Source organism: Protopterus annectens, chromosome 11.part0, assembly GCF_019279795.1.
Source record: "Protopterus annectens isolate FY-2018-M chromosome 11.part0, PAN1.0, whole genome shotgun sequence".
Lineage (NCBI taxonomy): Eukaryota > Metazoa > Chordata > Ceratodontiformes > Protopteridae > Protopterus > Protopterus annectens.
In genome coordinates this window covers 795,723,476-795,744,252 of record NC_056745.1, presented here as the reverse complement: position 1 = coordinate 795,744,252, position 20,777 = coordinate 795,723,476, and the positions used below count along the sequence as shown (strand labels likewise).

The 20,777-nt window shown below is 37.3% G+C and overlaps 1 protein-coding gene across 2 annotated transcripts in view; it reads left to right on the top strand.

Annotated features, from left to right (window-relative positions):
• PTN (pleiotrophin) overlaps window positions 1-20,777 on the top strand; it is a 1,697,813-nt gene that overhangs the window by 139,251 nt on the left and 1,537,785 nt on the right. The gene's annotated exons all lie outside the window — the stretch shown is intronic.

Sequence of the window (20,777 nt, the reverse complement as noted above, 5' to 3'; positions counted from 1 at the left end):
CAGATGGTAACAGATTTAATTAATTCCAAAATCATTTCATGTCCTATATCTGATCATAATTCAATTGTTTTGAATTCATGATAAAAATACTCATAATGTTCAGATCAAAAGGATACCAGCATACTTAACTCAACTAAAAGACTATAAAGAATATATACTTTCAGAAGTAAAACATTTTTAGACATAAATAACACTCCTGAAGTCTCCATTGTTTATGTTTGGGATGCCTTAAAATCATATCTATATGGACAAAGTATCAGATGGTATAATAATAAAAGGAAATCTTGGGATAAGGAATTGTTAGATATTCAAAGTAAATTAGACTCTTATAAACATAATAATAAAGAAAATATTATGGACAAGAAAGTTATTGAAGAAATAAACAAACAAAATGAGAAATACAAAGAAATTTTATCTCATAAAGTTAAAATAACTTTAGAGAAATACAAGTTTTTGTCTTATTCAATAAGCCCCAAATACTTACATAGACTTAAAAATAAAACAAAAAGGTTGAATAAACAAAACCATATCAAAGAAATATTTTCTCTAAGGAAAAAGAAAAATGTTTCTAGTATACCAGAAATACTAGATGAATTTAGAAATCACTTTCACAAAATTAACCATAATAATATTAACATGGAACCTAAAGATAAAATAAAGGAGTTTATAACCACAAATATGAATAAAAAGCTTAATAAACAACAGATTAAACTATTGGACAAGAGTATTTCATATACAGAAGTTATTACACAAATAAATAAGCTTAAATCAAACAAAGCACCGGGTAATGATGGTATTATACCAGAGATATATAAAATCCTTTCTAAAAATACATATTCATTAATACATAAGGTTTTTATTTTGGCCCAAACTGAGTTAATAACCCCGCCATCTTGGCAATATACATTTATTTCGCCAATTTTAAAACCTAATAAAGATCCAACTAGATGTTCTTCATATCGGCCCATCTCATTACTTAATGTTGATTATAAAATGTTTATGAATATCTTTGCTGATAGATTGAAGACAATCATTCCCGGCATTATAGATATAGATCAGACAGGCTTCATTGTAAATAGAAATACTTTTGATAATATAAGAAGAACTTTAACATTAATAGATTTTGCAAATAGGAAAAAGAAAGATTTAACACTTATTAGTCTTGATATAAGTTCAGCATTTGATTCAGTAAGTTGGGACTATCTGTTTACCTTAATGAAGTGCACAAACTTCTCGGATGCATTTGTAAATCTAATTGAACATTTATACAAAGGAACATTGGCGTATATTAAGGTAGGAACATATGTTTCACAAAAAATACCCATTCTTAAAGGTACAAAACAAGGATGTCCACTTTCTCCACTATTATTCACTTTAGTAATGGAGCCTTGGGCTAATTTGATCAGAAAAAGTACTGACATAGAGGGTTTTGAAATAGATGAAAATACAACATCCAAAATTCAACTTTTTGCAGATGATGTTCTAATTACATCAGCAGGATCTAATTCTTCTATACAGTCTCTATTTGATAACATGATGAATTTTAAAAGTATTTCTAGTTTAATATTCAATGAAGAAAAAACTAAAATACTACCTATATATACATGAAAAAATATTCTCATTAGTGATTTTACTAAATATGTACCCAATTCAGGTCAGATAACTTATTTAGGTATAATACTATCTAAAGATATTAAATCTATTATATATAATAATTATAATACCTGTTTTCTTAATATACAAAATCTTTTTAATACCTGGAATAATATGTTTTTACTATGGAGGAGAGACTTACAATTATTAAAATGATAATATTCCCCAAGATTTTATACTTAATACAATCAATAATACTTCCACCTACAAAATAATTATCAAGAAACTGAACACACTAATGTTAAATTTCTTATGGGCACCTAATAGACCTAGGATTGCATTAAAGAAACATACTAATAGCTGGTCTCAAGGGGTATTTCTTTTCCAGACTTTAATTTATATACTATCTCTTCTATTGTAAAAGTTATTACTTTATTAATAGATCAGTCATATGTCACAAAATGGAAAGATTATTGGGAGCTAATTAGTATACACTACATGAAAATCTCCTTAACACATAAAAATATGATTGTAAATAACTCCATGTTATGGTTACTAAAGGAATTTTGTACTTCACCTATTACACCTAAACATATGATTTGTTACCCATTAAATATTATTATTAGTTATCGTAACTTTACATTCATGCACCCTAAGTATAGGGAATGGAATTTTATTGTATTTCCTATAATGTATACTCAGGGTATGCTTTTGTCATCTACTTCTGAAGGAACTCATTTAGCTATAGATAATGATCTAAAGTACTGGTATCAGTTGATATCTGATAATAAAGTTAAAAATCTAGATTTCTTAAAACAAGGATTTGATCTAAGAGAAACTTGCTGGTTAGAGGTTCAGACTTTTAGACAACATCTCATTAATAAAATAGATTTAATGTCTATAACTGTTAAAGAATCTATTCCAACACTGATTGATTACTTGATATTAAATTTACAACATAAACTTTCTGATAAAGGTAAACTTTCATACATACATAAAGTTATCAGACAAGAAACTTTTTACAGTGTAGATTCATACTGAAATTATTTCAATTCTATTAATGGGGACCCACCAAATCAACAAGATAAACAATATATATTGGAATCTGCTTATAGAACTACGTCTTCCATTGTCTGGAGACTTTATACATGGAAATTTTTACATCAATCTTTTTATACACCTTTGATGATGAATAAAATAAATAATAAAGATAATCTATGTAAGAGATGTAATGTAGAAATTAATGCTGACTGGGCTCATATGTTTTATGACTGTATAAAATTGAAAGAATACTGGAAGTCAATTAATGAATTTTTGCAGGCTCTTTTTACAGATAATTTCATTATTTCTAAATCTCTTATATTATTCAACACACCTGTACCTCAAAGTGTTAAAAGGTTAAGCTTCCCTTGTTATGGTCTATTCTAGCAGTGGCTAGGAAAATAATAACTAGAAATTGGATTTCAGATACACCTCCTTCGTTCAATGAATTTAAAAATGTTATGAATATAGTGTGCCATATGGAAATAAACACAATTAGGACTAGAACAAATAGAAAAACATCTTATTTTATTGTATGGGATAATTTACAAAATTTGTTAAAAAAAAATTAATTTCAATAGCATGGTATTTTAGTTTAATTAATTGATCTGATTGTAGTGGATGTCTTTGTAAATACTTTAGTTCTTTTGTTGAATATTATAATAATACCTATTTTTAATTACTTGTATAAAATTGTTATGATATTTCTCTTATATGTTAAAACAATAAACCTGTTTTGAAAAAAAAAAAAAGAATCTAAATGGCAATGCTCAGATCAGCTCTGAGCTACAGCAGAATGGCATTGAATATACTGATCCCAAGTATATTGACAATATGCTGGCAGATTGATTTAGTCCCAACTTCACCCCCTCTCACCCCCTAAAGGGCCCATCTCAATACCAAAAGATTGCCAAATTCTGGTAATCACGGCCACACAGGTAGTTACTGCACTCTCCAAAGCTAAGAATACAGCATCCAAGGGACAAGATGACATCCCAGGCTGTGTACTACATGAACTACAAAATGCACTGGTACCTCACCTAAGTGTCATGTTTAATCATAGCCTCACCTCAGGCTTCATGCCCACTGAGTGGCATACAGCTACAGTTATCCCACTCCACAAGGGGGGATCCGCATTGGATCCCAGGAACCACCGCCCCATCAGTCTGACAAGGCTGATCTGCAAGGGCATGGAACGCATTATCATGGAACTTATAAACAAAGACATTGGCAACCTTCAAACACTGGACCCCACCCAGTTTGGGTTTGTGAAGGGACGATCTTGTCTCCTGAATCTGATTGACTTCTTTGAATCAGTCTCCAGAGCTGTGGATGAGGGTAAGGTGGTCCACACAGCCTATCTGGACCTCACCAAGGCCTTCGACACCATCCCCCACTCTGGAATCATAGATAAACTTACTAAGCTGGGCATAAATCCCTACGTCACTCGATGGGTTGCCAACTGGATTACTGACAGAACCCAGACTGTAAAAGTAGCCGACTCCAAATCCAGCTCCAGACAAATGACAAGTGGAGTACTTCAGGGTTTAGTCCTGGGACCACTCCTGTTTACTCTGGCTAACAAAGTTCGCAGATGACTACAAACTGGGAGCCATTATTGAATCCCCAAATGATGTGGATATTCTACAAAAGGGCCTTACAGAAACAGATGCCTGGTGCCAGAGCCATGGGCTCAAGCTTAATGCCAAGAAATGTATAGTTATCCCCTTTGGGAAAAAAACATGTACCCATGAATTACCACATAGGTGGCAGTACAATAAACACTGAAAGTGTGATGAGAGACTTAGGGACATAGATGGACAGTGGTCTCACTTTCGATAACAGCACAAACAAAAATTGGCCAGCAAAAGCAGACACGGATGCTGAAACAAATAAAAAGTCCTTTATTTCCAAAAATACTCAGACCGGTTTCGGCAAAAATTGCCTTCTTCAGTGTAAGACAAACATGTAATGCCCTGTTATGAATGTATAATATATACATAAAATGATCCAATAGTCAAACAGAATGTACAAGAGTCATGAATATTAATGTCAACTAATTAAAATAAAGACCAAACTTTGCCATGAAGCCATATAACATTCACAAAGCCGGAAGAATAAAGAAGTATAACATATCAATGCAAAAATAAACTATCATAAGATAAATGTGAAAATTAATGAGATCAACAAATCAAAATTGATGAAAAAACGTTAATATGAACCAATAACTGTTATAAAGGAAATTACCAACCATATAATAATAAGTTGTTCTAAATTACAAACCATATAATAACAAATTATTCTGAATGTCAGTCTATCATGACAAATATGGAAAAGAGTAAAATTGTAGAAGTAACTGACATGCATGTGGTATAAAAGATGATATGTAGTGATAGGTCCCCCCAAAAAAATATAGTATGTATAAACCTGTTGTAGTAAAGGCCATTGAAATAAAGATCATATACCTAAACCAACAAGCATAAATTCCATAAATCATAAACCATAATAACATCACACAGAATAATATGAATGTTAATGGATTTAACGGGTGATTGAAAAAACTAGACAGTGTGTCAATATATAAGGACAGAAACTGTCCAAATAATGGATCACTAAAAATGGTCATTGAGGCCAGGTGGAAAAAGACCCCCAAGAGTGACAATCCAGTATTTCTCTTTATGATCCAAAATACCGTGCCAACCCTGTTTATGACTACAATCACCCATGATACGATCAATAATCATAAAAGTGAATTTGGCTTGTGGATGTTTGAGAGTATGTTGGTACAAGGCATTAGTAGTTTTCTGATTTCTAATGTCACTTCGATGTTCATTGATTCTAGATCTAAGGGGCCTGGAAGTTTGGCCAACATAAAACGCCCCGCAGTGGCAGCTAGCAAGGTACACAACCCAATCACTGCCACAATTACCAAAGATTTTGATGTTAAATACTTGACTGGTATTGCGACTGGAAAAGTCTTTGGATTTAGTCATCTGTAGGCATGATCCGCAGTGACCACAGGGGAAAGAACCCATTAACTCCACTCCATGTAATGTAAGTTGCTTGTGAGTGCCCCCCCCCCACTTCCTATATGTTTATAGTGGGACAAATGTGAACCCAATGTTTTGCCTCGTTTATAAGCAAAACGACACTGTTGCCCCAGTAAAGATCTCAGTTGATCATTGGCAAGCAAAATGTTCCAGTGTTTGTTGATGATGTTCCTTATCATATTGATGTTTCTACCAAAAGTAGTAAAAAATCGAAGGGGGGCCCCAGAACTAGTGTCCTGCTCTGTTTTGTATTCCAATAGCTTATCTCTGCTGATCTGGTTGACCCGGCATCTGGCTAAGTTGACATCCTTGTTATCATAACCCCTGCTGGTAAATCTCTGACATAAATCCATGCTAGCTGAATTATATTCAGCCTCATTGGAACTAAGGTGCTTGATACGCATGAATTGTGACACAGGAATACTCCTAATAGTATGGCGTGGATGCATACTGGTGGCATGTAACAGAGTATTGTATTGTGGGTATTTACGGAAAACTTTGGTTGATAGTGTGAGGTCCTGGTTTTTGGTGACTGTAACATCCAAAAAGTTAATGGTCTCCTGATCATATGATAAGGAGAATTCCAGTCCCCATATATTACCATTAAGGTATTCGACAAATTCCTGTAAATAACCCAAATCAGCACGCCATACTAACCAGCAGTCATCAAGATAACGTCGCCAGATGTCCATTTCAACCTGATATATATTGTGTGAAGTGTCGTAAATCATGTACTCCTCGAAATAAGCCATGAAAAGATCAGCATAAATGGGAGCGAAAGACGCTCCCATAGCTGTACTTACATTGCCAGTAACACTGGCCTTGAAAGTAAAACACGTTTTTGTTGAGTACATGTTCTGACAAACAAATGAGTAGAGTGTTAAATCCCGGTGTGTAGAGATTAGCCCTGTTCAGCCAATATTGGAGAGATTGTAGGCCTGCCCAGTGTGGAATACTAGTGTATAAGGCCTTGACATCCAAAATGCACATATACCACCCTGATTCTAACTGGGTTTCCTGGATAATCTGTAGGAACTGGGTTGTGTCCTGTAACCTAGCCCTAACCAAGCCCAACAATGGTTTAAGATATTTGGTGAGAAAGGCTGATAGGGGTTCCGTTAGTGATCCTAACCCAGACACAATGGGTCTACCAGGAGGTTTGATTAATGATTTATGGATTTTCGGCAATAGATATAGAATCTGTTTGCAAGGTTCTGACACAGTTAAAGAGGATAAACATTTTTTAGTAATGATCCCTTCCTCAAAAGCAAGGTTTAGGAAGGAGTCAATTTCATGTTTAAAATTCGGAGTTGGATCTATGGGCATATGCATATAGCAAGTTTTGTCTGATAGTTGTGACAGCCCTTCCTGTATGTAGTCATCTAAATTGAGTACAACTACAGCACCTCCCTTGTCAGCAGGGAGAACCGCTATGTCTTTATTGTCACATAGTTGATCCAATGCCAACTTATCACATATAGTGAGGTTGTTTTGTAACATTGTATGGCCATAGTTTTCAAAATGAAGATCCCTGCATACAGATTCCATGAAAATCGAAACATATTTGTTCATGGGTGGTTGAAACCCAGATCTACCAAACCTAAAATCATTCGATTTTTGAGAACAATCATGAACAAAAAATAATTTCAAATTGAGGTTGCGACAAAAAGCCTGAAGATCCTGAATAATGTGGTATTCTTGAGAAAAGAAAGCTGGTATATAGTTGAGGCCCCTGTTCAATAGGGCTGTTTGTTCTTCTGATAACTGTGTTCTGGAAAGATTTAGAACATTTTGATTAGATACCTTGGCTGTACTTATGTCAGAAAGTTGTTGAGCAAGCCCTGAAAAGAGATGTCCGGTGGTTCTTTTCTTGTGCTTCCTGCCCCCCCGATGCCCTGTGCCACGTCTAAAGGGATGTTTTTATTACTTTTCTTTCTGTTGGGTGATCCCCTATACGAAACACCTTCACTATCTGTAAATGATGAGTCATCCCCTGATGTACTGTTATAAGAACTCTCCCTATTTTTCAAAATAGATCTAGGCCTCTTTTTGGTACGGTTAGGTCCTGACCCTGTTTGATTAGTTTCAGCAAATCTCACGGAACGATTAAGCTCAAACGGTCGACCCCTTTGGTAATCTGAAAAATCTCTATGGAACTTTTTGATTTTACGTTCTTTGACAATTTTTTCATGTTCAGTCAAATCTTTGGATAATTTTTTGATATTATCTTGATATTTAGGGGAAGATTCAAATTTGCTAACATCAGAACATAATATCTTGATTTCCTGAATGTTCATATCAACAATCCTTTCATAATATTGTAATAATATATTCACAAATAGCATGGACCCCGCCTGTAATGCTTCTTTCCAGTCTTGATTTAGCTTATCATCTGGTCTCCCTACTAAGGGTTGGAGGCGGATTCTAAGCCACCTGGGAGCCATCTTTTAAGAAGAGTAGGCTCGAAACAATTTGAGATGCCAAATATTGGATCTTAGTGTTTTAAATCCCTTGGTAAGGGAGTGAAAGAACATGTCACAATCCACAGATATAGATTGTTCAATAGTGTCCGGATTATTGCTTGGTGGGGTGTTGATCCCGAAAACACCTATATCCTCCCTATCAGCACATAATCCGGACAAAATGCTATCCAGGTCCATGCTGTGAATAAATATGGAGAGATAGCCCACACAACTCTAAAAGGGATAGATTATTATTATTAAGTATTAATTGGGAACCCTAGATGTACCAAAAAGAGGATATAGTCCAAATAGAAATTATGTACCAAATTGGAAAAGGGATGATCCCAATGAGTGGCACAAAAACAAACGAAAAGGGCAGAGAGCACACAAGAATAACAAGAACAAATTTCTGGACAAATCAAGTCTAATACCAAGGAATTAGATAATGAACACAGTAGAGAGGTATATAGACCAATGTTATAATAATAAATATTACCTACCAATAGGTCCAAATATTATAACCCAGTTAGTGGTTGTATGTAGATGTTATTCAAGTACACCTGAAAATGAAATAACATACTACACAAAATATACAATCACTGTGTGTGTGAGACCATTTATTCAGTGGAACCAAGCAGTGAATGTGAATCTGGGGAGACCATATGCTAGATAACAATATTCGTGATATTTAAACCTTCATATAATGTTTAAGAGGTTATTGTTCCTTGTACATAGACAATGATACTAGGGACTCGGTATAAGAATGTTACTATTATGTAAATATACAGTCCCAGATTAAAAATAAGGATTGTGTCCTCAGTATTGTTACAATAGTATCAGTTGTACATATATAACTCAACTGAATATACAATGTAGTTGGTCAAAAAAATATATCATATAAAGGACATAAATCCACTTAGGTTAATAAGTCTGTTTAACAATGAAACAAAACCAAAATTGTTAAATCAGTATATCCAAGAGCCACCAACAACTCCCAATAGTAATGGTATAAATCCGTGATAATTGGCAATATATGTAAAATTGCAAATACAACATAAATCGTTGTAAAAACGAAAGCAGGTGCCAAATGGTAAATAGAATACAAAGCTTATGAAGTTGGGGCAAGATGGATGCTAAAATATTATTGTATCATCAGCCTACAAAGTGATAGCAATCAGAAATTAGCACTAAAGGCCAAACTCAATAGGGTATGTATAATACAATAAACCCTATAGTGTCAAAAAAACCCCGGGGGACCATAGAAAAAGTTCACATGGTAACACAAGTAATATGCTGAAATAGTTGGATATAATCCAAACCAATAAGCCTAGTCAGCAATGAAATCAAAAATTATTAAAGTGGTACCGTGTTAACATGGCCTAAGAATATAACATAGTATAAAGTCATAAAATATATATATCTAATATGGCCCAAACAAACCATAAGAAAAAAAGGGCAAATGATGTCGCTTTTATCCTTGGAAAATCACCTAATGTGGTGTAATAGTAATAGACATATAGATTGCAGTCTCCAATAAAAAGACAATAGGACCAAAAATATTTTGAACTATAGTAAGCCCTAAATGTGCCCTAAATGTGAAAGCATCATAAAGACAAACAATGCCTGAAATCACAAAAGTATAGAAACATATGTTCCAACAACTTGAGCACATATGAAAACGATAATATTCAAAAACATGATTATGCAATTAAGGTAACAGATGTCACAAAGCCCAAAACATCAGTAGGTAATAACAATGTCAGATAGAGACCTGTAAGCCTCTATAACAAGTCATAAATGTTGTCTAAAAAGATGGAAAATATATGGAACAAGTGTTAGGTTACCACAAGGTATACCCAAGTGGACAAAACAACGAGCGTTCCTCTTGTGTGTTGACCATTCGCCTGAATGAATAGCAAATCCCAAGCGTAAACCCTCCGAACAACAGTATGTCCCACAACGAAAATAACACTCGTAGTAACCAGTAAATGTCCACAAACCGGAAAATATGTTAAGGTAATATCCTCTCAGTTCTTAGTAAGCAATCTATATGTCTATTACTATTACACCACATTAGGTGATTTTCCGGGGATAAAAGCGACATCATTTGCCCTTTATTTCTTATGGTTTATTTGGGCCGTATTAGATATATATATTTTATGACTTTATACTATGTTATATTCTTAGGCCATGTTAACACGGTACCACTTTAATAATTTTTGATTTCATTGCTGACTAGGCTTATTGGTTTGGATTATATCCAACTATTTCAGCATATTACTTGTGTTACCATGTGAACTTTTTCTATGGTTCCCCGGGGTTTTTTTGACACTATAGGGTTTATTGTATTATACATACCCTATTGAGTTTGGCCTTTAGTGCTAATTTTTGATTGCTATCACTTTGTAGGCTGATGATGCAATAATATTTTAGCATCCATCTTGCCCCAACTTCATAAGCTTTGTATTCTATTTACCATTTGGCACCTGCTTTCGTTTTTACAAAATATATATATATATATATATATATATATATATATATATATATATATTTTTTTTTTTTCAGAAAATAAAACAGATACAATCAAAAAAACATTTTAAATGCTCAGAAATGGCTATCACAGTTGAGTGTGTAGCCTACAACAGTTAAACAGGTTATTTAAACACAAAAATGACTTTGTTAAAGTGCAGGCAGTAAAATAAGTACAATATGTAGCTGAAACAAGCTTTTTAAATCACAGAAACTCTAGAAAATTGGTGTTTTAGGCCGAATTAGCTAAAGGCAGAAAGAAAATGCATAAAAATGATACTTAATTACTCCAAAGTCTCTCTGTTGTCTCTCTGCTGCTGTAGAACTCTACAAGGCACCAGACAGGAGCTTGATGAGCTATACACTAGCTCAAAAACCTCACAGATGCGAGTTTTATAGCAGGGAAATGAAAGAGACAGAAATTTGCCCAAAATGGCCAATAAACTCCTAATTGCTGGGCTGAAAGCACTCATCCAGGGACAGAAAGGTTGCTCAAAGCTCCCCCTCTCAAAGTGAACAGAGAAACTTCCTTCTATCCAAGTAAGGTATGGGCAAACACAAAAACTTTTAACACAGCCCTGAATTCAGCACTAACCTGAAAACTGGACTATACTAGCTTAGAAATGTGGGAAAACAAGTATTATTTTTATTTTTTCAGAAAATTAAGCAGATATAATCAAAAAAACACTTTAAATGCACAGAAATGGCTATCACACATGACTGAGTAGCCTACATCAGTTAAATAGGTAATTTAAACAATAAAATGACTTTGTTAAAGTTCAGGCAGTAAAATAAGTACAATATGTAGCTGAAACAAGATTTTAAATCACAGAAACTCTAGTAAATTGGTGTTTAAGGTGGAATTAGCTAAAGGCAGCAAGAAAATGCATAAAAATGGTACTTGAAATATAAGACATGATCGACAAACCATGATGCTTTGACAGAGATGGTCTGCACCTGTCAACTTTGGGATTCAGGATATTGGCTAAAGCTCTTGCCACCCCTATAGTGCCTTTTATATTTATTTTATTTATTTATTTTATTTTATTTAAATTTGTTGACTGGGAGTGTCCGACTGGACGTGGGTCCATTTTAAGCGGAGGCCCGGGGAGAAAAGCTCCACAGTAAAATAAACAGACAGTAGTTACATTGGATTACATAGCGATTAACAATTTAACATAGAAATTACTTACAACATATTTACAGATGAAGAACATAGTACATCAGTAGACAACTAGAATCTTTATCTGTGAAGTACATAACAGGCATTAACAAATGTAACAATGAGAAGTTCCTGCTGTATAATAAGTACTAGGATTATGAGCATCTGAGCTTGCTATAATCAAGGTAGTTAGTGGAGTGGAAAGAAAGGTAGTAGTTGGATGGGGTGGATGATATTAGAGTGGGAGTTGCAAGGGCATAGCCAGCATGTTTTTAGGTGCGCTTTTAATAAAGTTTTGAAGTTGGTGCATGATGGTACGGAGGTAATTGTGGGTGGGAGTGAGTTCCATAATTTGGCTATGACGCAAGAGAATAGTGCTTCACAAGCAGAGTTATTGGCTTTAGTGATCTGCAAGTGACTTTTGTTGCTGGATCTTAGTGGTCTGGTGGTGCGATAGGGTTGGAGTAGATTCTAGAGGAATGGGACATTTAGTGGATGGTTTACTAGTTTGTGGGCGAGTGAGAGTTGATACCACTGAAGGAGGTGAGGGAGTTCAAGCCAGCCCAGTTCAGCAAGTGAGAGACAGTGGTGACTATGGTAGAATGCCCCTGTGGCGAATTTGGTGATTTTGTTGTAGCAGGTCTCTAGCTTGTTTAGATCACATTGCCTTAGGTTGGTATATACTGGAGAGGCATAAAGTAGGGTGGAGATAAGGTGGGAATTTGCTATTGAAATCTTTGCTGCTTTGGTGAGAAATTGTTTATTTCTGTATAATGCTCCTAGATTTTTGTGGACTTTTTTATGGTCATGGATATGTAAATATCAAATTTTAGTTTATTGTCTATTTCCACTCCTAGCAATTTGGTGTGTTCAGTTGGGTATATAGTGGTGTTGTCTTTTGCTGTGATGTTAAAGTGAGAGTTGTTTTGAGTATGTTTGGTGGGTTGGAAAATGAGTAGTTTAGTTTTGTTTGAGTTGAGTATTAATTGGGCATCAGATAACCATGTTTCAACAGAGGAAAAGGCTGCCTGTGTGACTTTTTGCAGTTTGGATAGGGACTGGGCTGAGCAGATGAGGGTCGAGTCATCTGCATATTGGATGAGTGTGCCATGTTTGGTGGCTGAGGCTAGATTATTGGTGTAAACAGAGAAGAGTAGGGGTCCAAGGATGGATCCTTGGGGAACCCTTATGGAGACAGGTAGTTGGGGAGATATGTCATTCTGCCATACAACGGATTGTTGGTGGTCAGACAGGTAACTCTGAAACCAGTTGGTGACTGATTGTGAGAAGGATAGGTTATTGAGGACAGAGATAAGTTGTTTGTGTGGGACCATGTCAAATGCTTTAGATAGGTCTAGGAAAGTAGCAGAGGAGAGATAGCCATTGTTTTTATGCTGAAGGATAGTGTTAGTAAAGGAGAGTAAGGCAGTAGTGGTGCTATGGTTTGGTCGGAAACCATGCTGAGTACTGGAAAGGAGGTTGTTAGTAAGGAGGTAGTCTGAGATCTGAGAGTGTATGCATCTCTCTAGTATTTTGGAGAGTGGAGAGAGAATAGCATTGGGGCAGTAATTGGTTAGTTCTGCAGAGGGTCCGCCTTTGTGGAGGGGAATTATATGTGAGACTTTCCACAATGTAGGAACGTAACTTTCTGACAGAGATCGGTTAATCAAGATGGATACTGGGTAGGCCAGAGCATCAGCTGCGATTTGTAGGTATTCACTTGGGAGGTTGTCTGCTGCTAATTTGGTGGGTTTAAGTTTAGTTAAGAGTTTTTTTATGTTGGAGGTAGGTACAGGAGAAAAAAAGAAGGCAGTGGGGAGATTACTAGTTGAAGGTATGGGTTGGAGGGGAGGGGGGTTGTGTTGTTTAGCTAATGATAGTATGGTTTGGGTGAAGTGTGTGTTGAATGAGGTAGCAATATTTTCTGAGGAGTGAGGGATGTTAGGAGGAGGGGTACTGACTTTACCTGGGTGGAGGATGGAGTTTATGGAGGACCAGAATTGTTTGCGGCTGTGTTGTGAGGAGTCTAGGGCAGCCTGGTAGTATTGGGATCTGTCCTGTTTTATTAGCTTTTTGACTCTATTGCATAGTTCTAGGAAATTCTGTCTAGCTGAGGGGGTTTTGGTTTTGCACCAGTGCTCCCAGGCTTTATCCCTGTTTTTCATTTCTGACTTAATGGTTTTCTGTAGCCATGGGGAGGGTTGTGCTTTGGTTCTGGAAAATCTTATGGGGGCATGGTAATTAAGGATGTTCAGGAAGGTAGTATTAAAAAATTCAACTGCGTCATCTAGACTGAGGTACTTTAGAGCATGCCAGTTACATTCTTTGAGGGATGAGATGAATGTGAGTGGGTTAAAGTTTATTTTTTTATGTATTTGACGATAGATGACAGGTTTAGCTTGGTACAGGTAGTTTTTGAGTAGGAATGTTGGGGAGTGATCACTGAGGCTATCTGATAAGCAGCCTGTTATATATGACTTGGGGTTCTTACTGACTAGTATACAATCCAGGGTAGTGTGCTTGCTGGAGTTTTTATTTATCCTTGTTGGTGACTGGACTAGTTGAGTGAAGCCACGAAGGTGTACATGATGGGTTGGATTGTTGCCAGAACAGGATTGCCAGTCAATATTGAAATCACCTAAGATGATAATTTCTTAGGGGAGATGGTGGGTAGACCAGCTGAGGAGGTTTTCTAGTGGAGGGATGTTTTGGCCAGGTGGGAAGTAGCATCCAATTATGTTGATGGTTTTGTTTTGGTTAATTTTGAGGTTGGTATATATTATTCCTTCATTGCCTATTTGTGGAGCTGATCATTTTAAGATCTGGATGTTTAGATGCTGTTTAAATATTATAGGCAAGGTACAAAGGATAAAACCACCACTGTAACAGATACAAGCATGCAAAATCTGAAGGTAATGCTAATCAATGCTAGAAGTCTAAACCTCAAAATGCACTCTCTCTCGAGGCACTCCTAAAAATGGAGAACATCAATATCTGTGCAGTAACTGAGACCTGGTTCAAGGCTCCAGAGAGCACCCTGCAATACCAGGCTACAACTCTTACCACACTTTTTGGCCACAAAACCAAGACCGAAACACTAAAGGTGGAGGAGTGTCCATATTCACCAAGGATATTCACACCTCCAGGCTAGTTGCCCAACACAATGGATCTGAAATTCTCCACGTGCAACTAACACTAAGTAAGACTGCAATCCAAATTGTAGCTTGCTACAGATCCCCCACCATGCCCCAAGATTCTCACTACACCTTTCTAAACATACTGGAAAATATTAAGATACAACCAAACACCCTAACATCCTAATACTGGATGATTTCAACTACCCTGATATTAACTGGTAAAACTACTCAGGTACCAACTCCTTTTCCCAATGGTTCTTGGAAGTCATAAATTCCAACGCCCTGGATCAGCTAATCCATTGTCACACCAGGGGATCCAATATCCTAGACCTGGTCATTACCAACATGGGAGATAGATACTCCACACCAGTGGTCACCCCTCATTGGTCAGGTCTGACCATAAGCAAATCACCCTTGACATCCACATCCCACCCCAAGCCCTCAGTAAGGAAACCTCCTTAAAAAACTTCTCCAAAGCCAACTTCATGCTACTGAAGTCAGAAGTGACAAACTTCATGACACCCATGCAGACAGGATCTGAACGTTTGACTGCAGAATCCTACACTAAGGCACTGTACGAGCACATCCACTTGTGCATGAATCATGCCAGCCCAAATAGAACCAAGATGCTCTTCTCCAAAAAAAGGAAGCCAATCTGGTGGTCCCTACTATAAACAAACTATACTACAGAAGGAAGAAACTGTTGCAGAAAAGAGCAAAATTCCAGGATGTAAAAAACTCCCTCACCAGCCTCAGTATGAAGCTGAGATCCCTCATAAAAGCTATTTACGAAAACAAAATTGCCAAAGATTGCAAAGACAGCCACAAGGCATTCTATAGTTATGTCAAGAATATAAATGACAATGCTCAGATCTGCTCAGAGCTACAACAGAATAACATTAAATATACTGATCCCAAGGATATTGCCAATATCCTGGCAGATTGATTTAGTGGCAACTTCACCCCCCTCTCACCCCCTATAGGGCCCATCTCAATACCAAATAACTGCCAAATTCCGGTAATCACGGCCACACAGGTAGAAACCGCACTCTCCAAAGCTAAGAATACAGCATCCATGGGCGCAGATGACATCCCAGGCTGTGTACTACATGAACTACAAAATGAACTGGCACCTCACCTAAGTGTCATGTTCAATCATCGCCTCACCTGAGGCTTTGTGCCCACTGAGTGGTGTACAGCTACAGTTATCCCACCCCACAAGCGGGGATCCCCCATGGATCCTGGGAACTACCGCCCCATCAGTCTGACAAGCCTGATCTGCAAGGGCATGGAACGCATTATCATGGAACTTATAAACAAAGACATTGGCAACCTTTAAACACTGGACCCCAACCAGTTTGGGTTTGTGAAGGGACGATCTTGTCTCCTGAATCTGACTGACTTCTTCAAATCATTCTCCAGAGCTGTGGACATGGGTAAGGTGGTCCACACAGCCTATCTGGACCTTGCCAAGGCCTTTGACACCATCCCCCACTCTGGAATCATAAATAAACTTACTAAGATGGGCATAAATTCCTACGTCACTCGATGGGTTGCCAACTGGATTACTGACAGAACCCAGACTGTAAAAGTAGCCGACTCCAAATCCAGCTCCACACAAGTGACAAGTGGAGTACCTCAGGGTTCAGTCCTGGGACCACTTTTGTTTACTCTGGCTAGCAAAGTTTGCAGATGACTGCAAACTGGGAGCCATTATTCAATCCCCAAATGATGTGGATATTCTACAAAAGGGCCTTACAGAAACAGATGCCTGGTACCAGAGCCATGGGCTCAAGCTTAATGCCAAGCAATGTATAGTTATTCCTTTTGGAAAAAAAGCATGTACCCATGAATTACCACATAGGTGGCAGTACACTAAACATCGAACGTGTGATGAGAGACTTAGGGACACAGGTGGACAGTGGTCTCACTTTCGATAACCACATCTCCACAACAATCAGGAAATCCTTCTATGTGGCACACCTCATCACTAAGGGATTTTCATCCAGAAAAAAAGGAGGTCATTGTCCCACTGTACTCATCCCTCATTAGACCTATTATACAGTGTAATACCCCGTTTTGTATCTACCTCACAAGACATCTGCAACAGCTGGAAAGGCCACAGAAATACCTCACTAAATGAATCACAGGCCTAAAGCAGATGCCATATGCTAACCATCTAAAAAAAATCCAGCTATACTCTTTGGCATATTGTCTACTCAGAGGCAATCTCTGCTTAACATACAAGGCCATATCAAACCCTGAGCTGCTGGACATGCTCCACTTAAAGAAATCCCAATCCCTCAGAGCCACATGTTCCAGGGATCTAAACCTTGTCATTGCAATGAACAAAACATGCTGGAGGGATAGGTTGCTGACCCAGAGACTCCCCATACTCTGGAATAGACTGCCCATACATGTCAAGCAGAGAGCCTCCTTTGCCCTCTTCAAAAGGAACATTGATGATTGGACAGGAGATAGGAAATTTACCCCAGGGATCATGTCAGTCATGATCAGGGGTCCAGAAAAGTAAATATTGTGGGAAGAAATATCCAGGGAATTGCTATGGCTAGGCTTGTACAGGTCCGAGGACCGATAGCCTAGTACCAACCTATGAACCTATTAATCACTCCAAAGTCTCTATTTTGTCTCTCTGCTGCTCTAGAACTCTTCAGGGCACCAGGCAGGAACTTGCTGAGCTGTATACTAGCGCAAAAATCTCACAAACGCTTGTTTTATAGCAGGGAAATGAAAGAGATATATATTAGCCCCAAATGGCCAATTAACTGCTAATTTCTGGGCTAAAACCACTCCTCCAGAGACAGATAGGCTGCTCAAAGCTCCCTCTCTCACAGTGAACAGAGAAACTTCCTTCTATCCAAGTAAGGTATGGGCAAACTCAGAAACTTGTAACACAACCCTGAATTCAGCACTAACCTGAAAACTGGACTATACTAGCTTAGAAAGGTGGGAAAACAAGTATTTTATTTTTGTTTTTGTTTTTATCAGAAAATAAAGCAGATACAATAAAAAAACACTTTAAATGCACATAATGGCTATCACACTTGAGTGTGTAGTCTACAACAGTTAAACAGGTAATTTAAACAGAAAAACAACTTTGTTAAAGTGCAGGCAGTAAAATAATTACAATCTGTAGCTGAAACAAGCTTTGTAAATCACAGAAACTCTAGAAAATCTGTGTTTTAGGTGGAATTAGCTAAAGGCAGCAAGAAAATACAGAAAAATGATACTTAATCACTCAAAGGTCTCTCTGTTGTCTCTCTGCTGCTGTAGAACTCTACAGGGCACCAGGCAGGAACTTGCTGAGCTGTATACTAGCACAAAAACCTTGCAAATGAGATTTTATAGCAGGGAAATGAAAGAGATAGAAATTAGCTCAAAATGGCCAGTAAACTATTAATTTCTGGGCTGAATCCACTCCTCCAGGGACAGATAGGCTGCTCAAAGCTGCCTCTCTCACAGTGAACAGATCAACTTCCTTCTATCCAAGTAAGGTATGGGCAAACACAGAAACTTGTAACACAGCCCTATTTTCAGCACTAGCCTGAAAACTGGACTATACTAGCTTAGAAAGGTGGGAAAACAAGTATGTTTTTTTTTCAGAAAATAAAGCAGATACAATCAAAAAAACATTTTAAATGCGCAGAAATGGCTATCACACTTGAGTGAGTAGCCTACAACAGTTAAATAGGTAATTTAAACACAAAAATGACTTTATTAACATTCAGGCAGTAAGATAAGTACAATATGTAGCTGAAACAAGCTTTTTAAATCACAGAAACTAGAAAATCGGCGTTTTAGGCAGAATTAGCTAAAGGCAGCAAGAAAATGCAGAAAAATGATACTTAATTACTCCAAAGTCTCTGTTTTGTCTCTCTGCTGCTGTAGAACTCTGCAGGGCACAAGGAAGGAGCTTGCTGAGCTGTATACTAGCTCAAAAACCTCGCAAATACGGTTTTTATAGCAGGGAAATATAAGAGAGAGAAATTAGGCCAAAATAGCCAATAAACTACTAATTTCTGGGCTGACACAACTCCTCCTGGGACAGATAGGTTTCTCAAAGGTCCCTCTTTCATAAACAACTATTACAAGGTTCAAATCAAGGACCCTGCACACCCTAGACAAAGTGTTGTACCACTAAGCCATGACAGTTTCTCCCTGCATAAGCCCAGGATGGCTTTTTTTATTTTGATATAATTAGTTTTTTAGCCACCCTATTTTTTCCACCTTTGTTTTTATGTAGTTGTACATCTGTGGGTAATTTAACTTGAGATCATTGTAGTTCTGACAAATACAGATACGTCCCACAATTGCCCATAGGCCTGAAGGAATGATAGACACTAAACCCTGAGAAAGAGGAAGTGATTTCAGTGCATTGAAGCTATGTCTCAGTAACTAGACAAGGAGGACCTCAAGTTCTGCCATTTTTCCATTTATACTCCATGCACTGAGTGCTAACACCAGAATGTTGTCCAACTTGGAGTCTGAGCTTGTTATGTAGGAATGAGTATCCAACAGTGAGAAAAAAAGATGGGAGAAGCAAAGGCTTTATTCAGTATGCTGAAACCCTTGTATGAGAGGTCTAAGCCATACCTTGCTAAACAGGATGATTTATCTACCATCTCATCATAGGTTGATACATACTGGCTCCTCTTGGAATGAAACCAAATACTTAGCCAATTGTTAAAGCCAATTACCTTGAACTGGTATCCAGGTATAATTCTAGGTGAAGGCAAGATATTACTCAAGACATGCACTGGGTGTAGCAGCTCAGGACACTCATTCTCAGAGGGACAACCACTAGGCCATGGTCATATCTGTCTGGTTTAAGGGCCCTTGTAAGATCATGGATCCTGACACCAAACAGCTTACCGTCATCCTGTTGTTGCCCAATCTGTTGAGTATGAAGTCTGTATATCTTACAATAATATCACCTATAAATAAAACATTTCCTTGTGCAGTAACAGACTTAGTGTATCTTATGGGTTTAGATCTGCTTTCCTGGTAAATCTTTCGTGTGCTGTGTGGATTTACATTATAAGCATGTGGAGAAGGAGTTGGTAGTCCTTTATGTGCTGGAAGCTGGGATCTCTTATAATGTATTCTAGCAGGTTTTGTCAAACTTCTTTTCTTTACAGCCTCAGTATAAATTATGGGCCTAGTGCTGTATTATTAATGGTGTGGTGTTGTGGAGGTACGATGCTTACCGACAGTGGGTTGATGTGAGACGTTTGCTTTCATGTTTCTTAAATATATACATCTTTTGCAGGTTGCATTATCACCTGGTAGAATCAGTAAACAGTCTGTAAGCACACTGCCTCAAAACAATTAATGTGATTAGATGGAATGAAACCAAACTACTGACCCATGTTGACACATGGTGGAGGACTAGAGCTCATTACAGTACACAAGGGTTGGAGGGAGGCTATCACAGAAGACCCTAAAGATATATGGGTGAAGTATTTAGGGTGATGCTTTTATGATACTTTTAAGTTAGGTTAATGGTAGCTAGTCTAACAGTACTTAATAAAATGAAATAATTAGGTCTGAGGATAATGATAAACCATTACAATTCCTCCACTGGCTACCACCTGGGCACAAGTGTTGGTCTCACCACAACTGCACACAGCTGAGAATCAATGATCCTTTTCTACTTCTCTCGCAAAAACCAAAATAGTAGCACTGATTTCAAGCTGCTTCCTGAGAAATAGTACTGTGACAGATGTTACTGGATTCAGTACACTTGCGATAGTCTTCTTTTGATAGATATACTGGATATCAT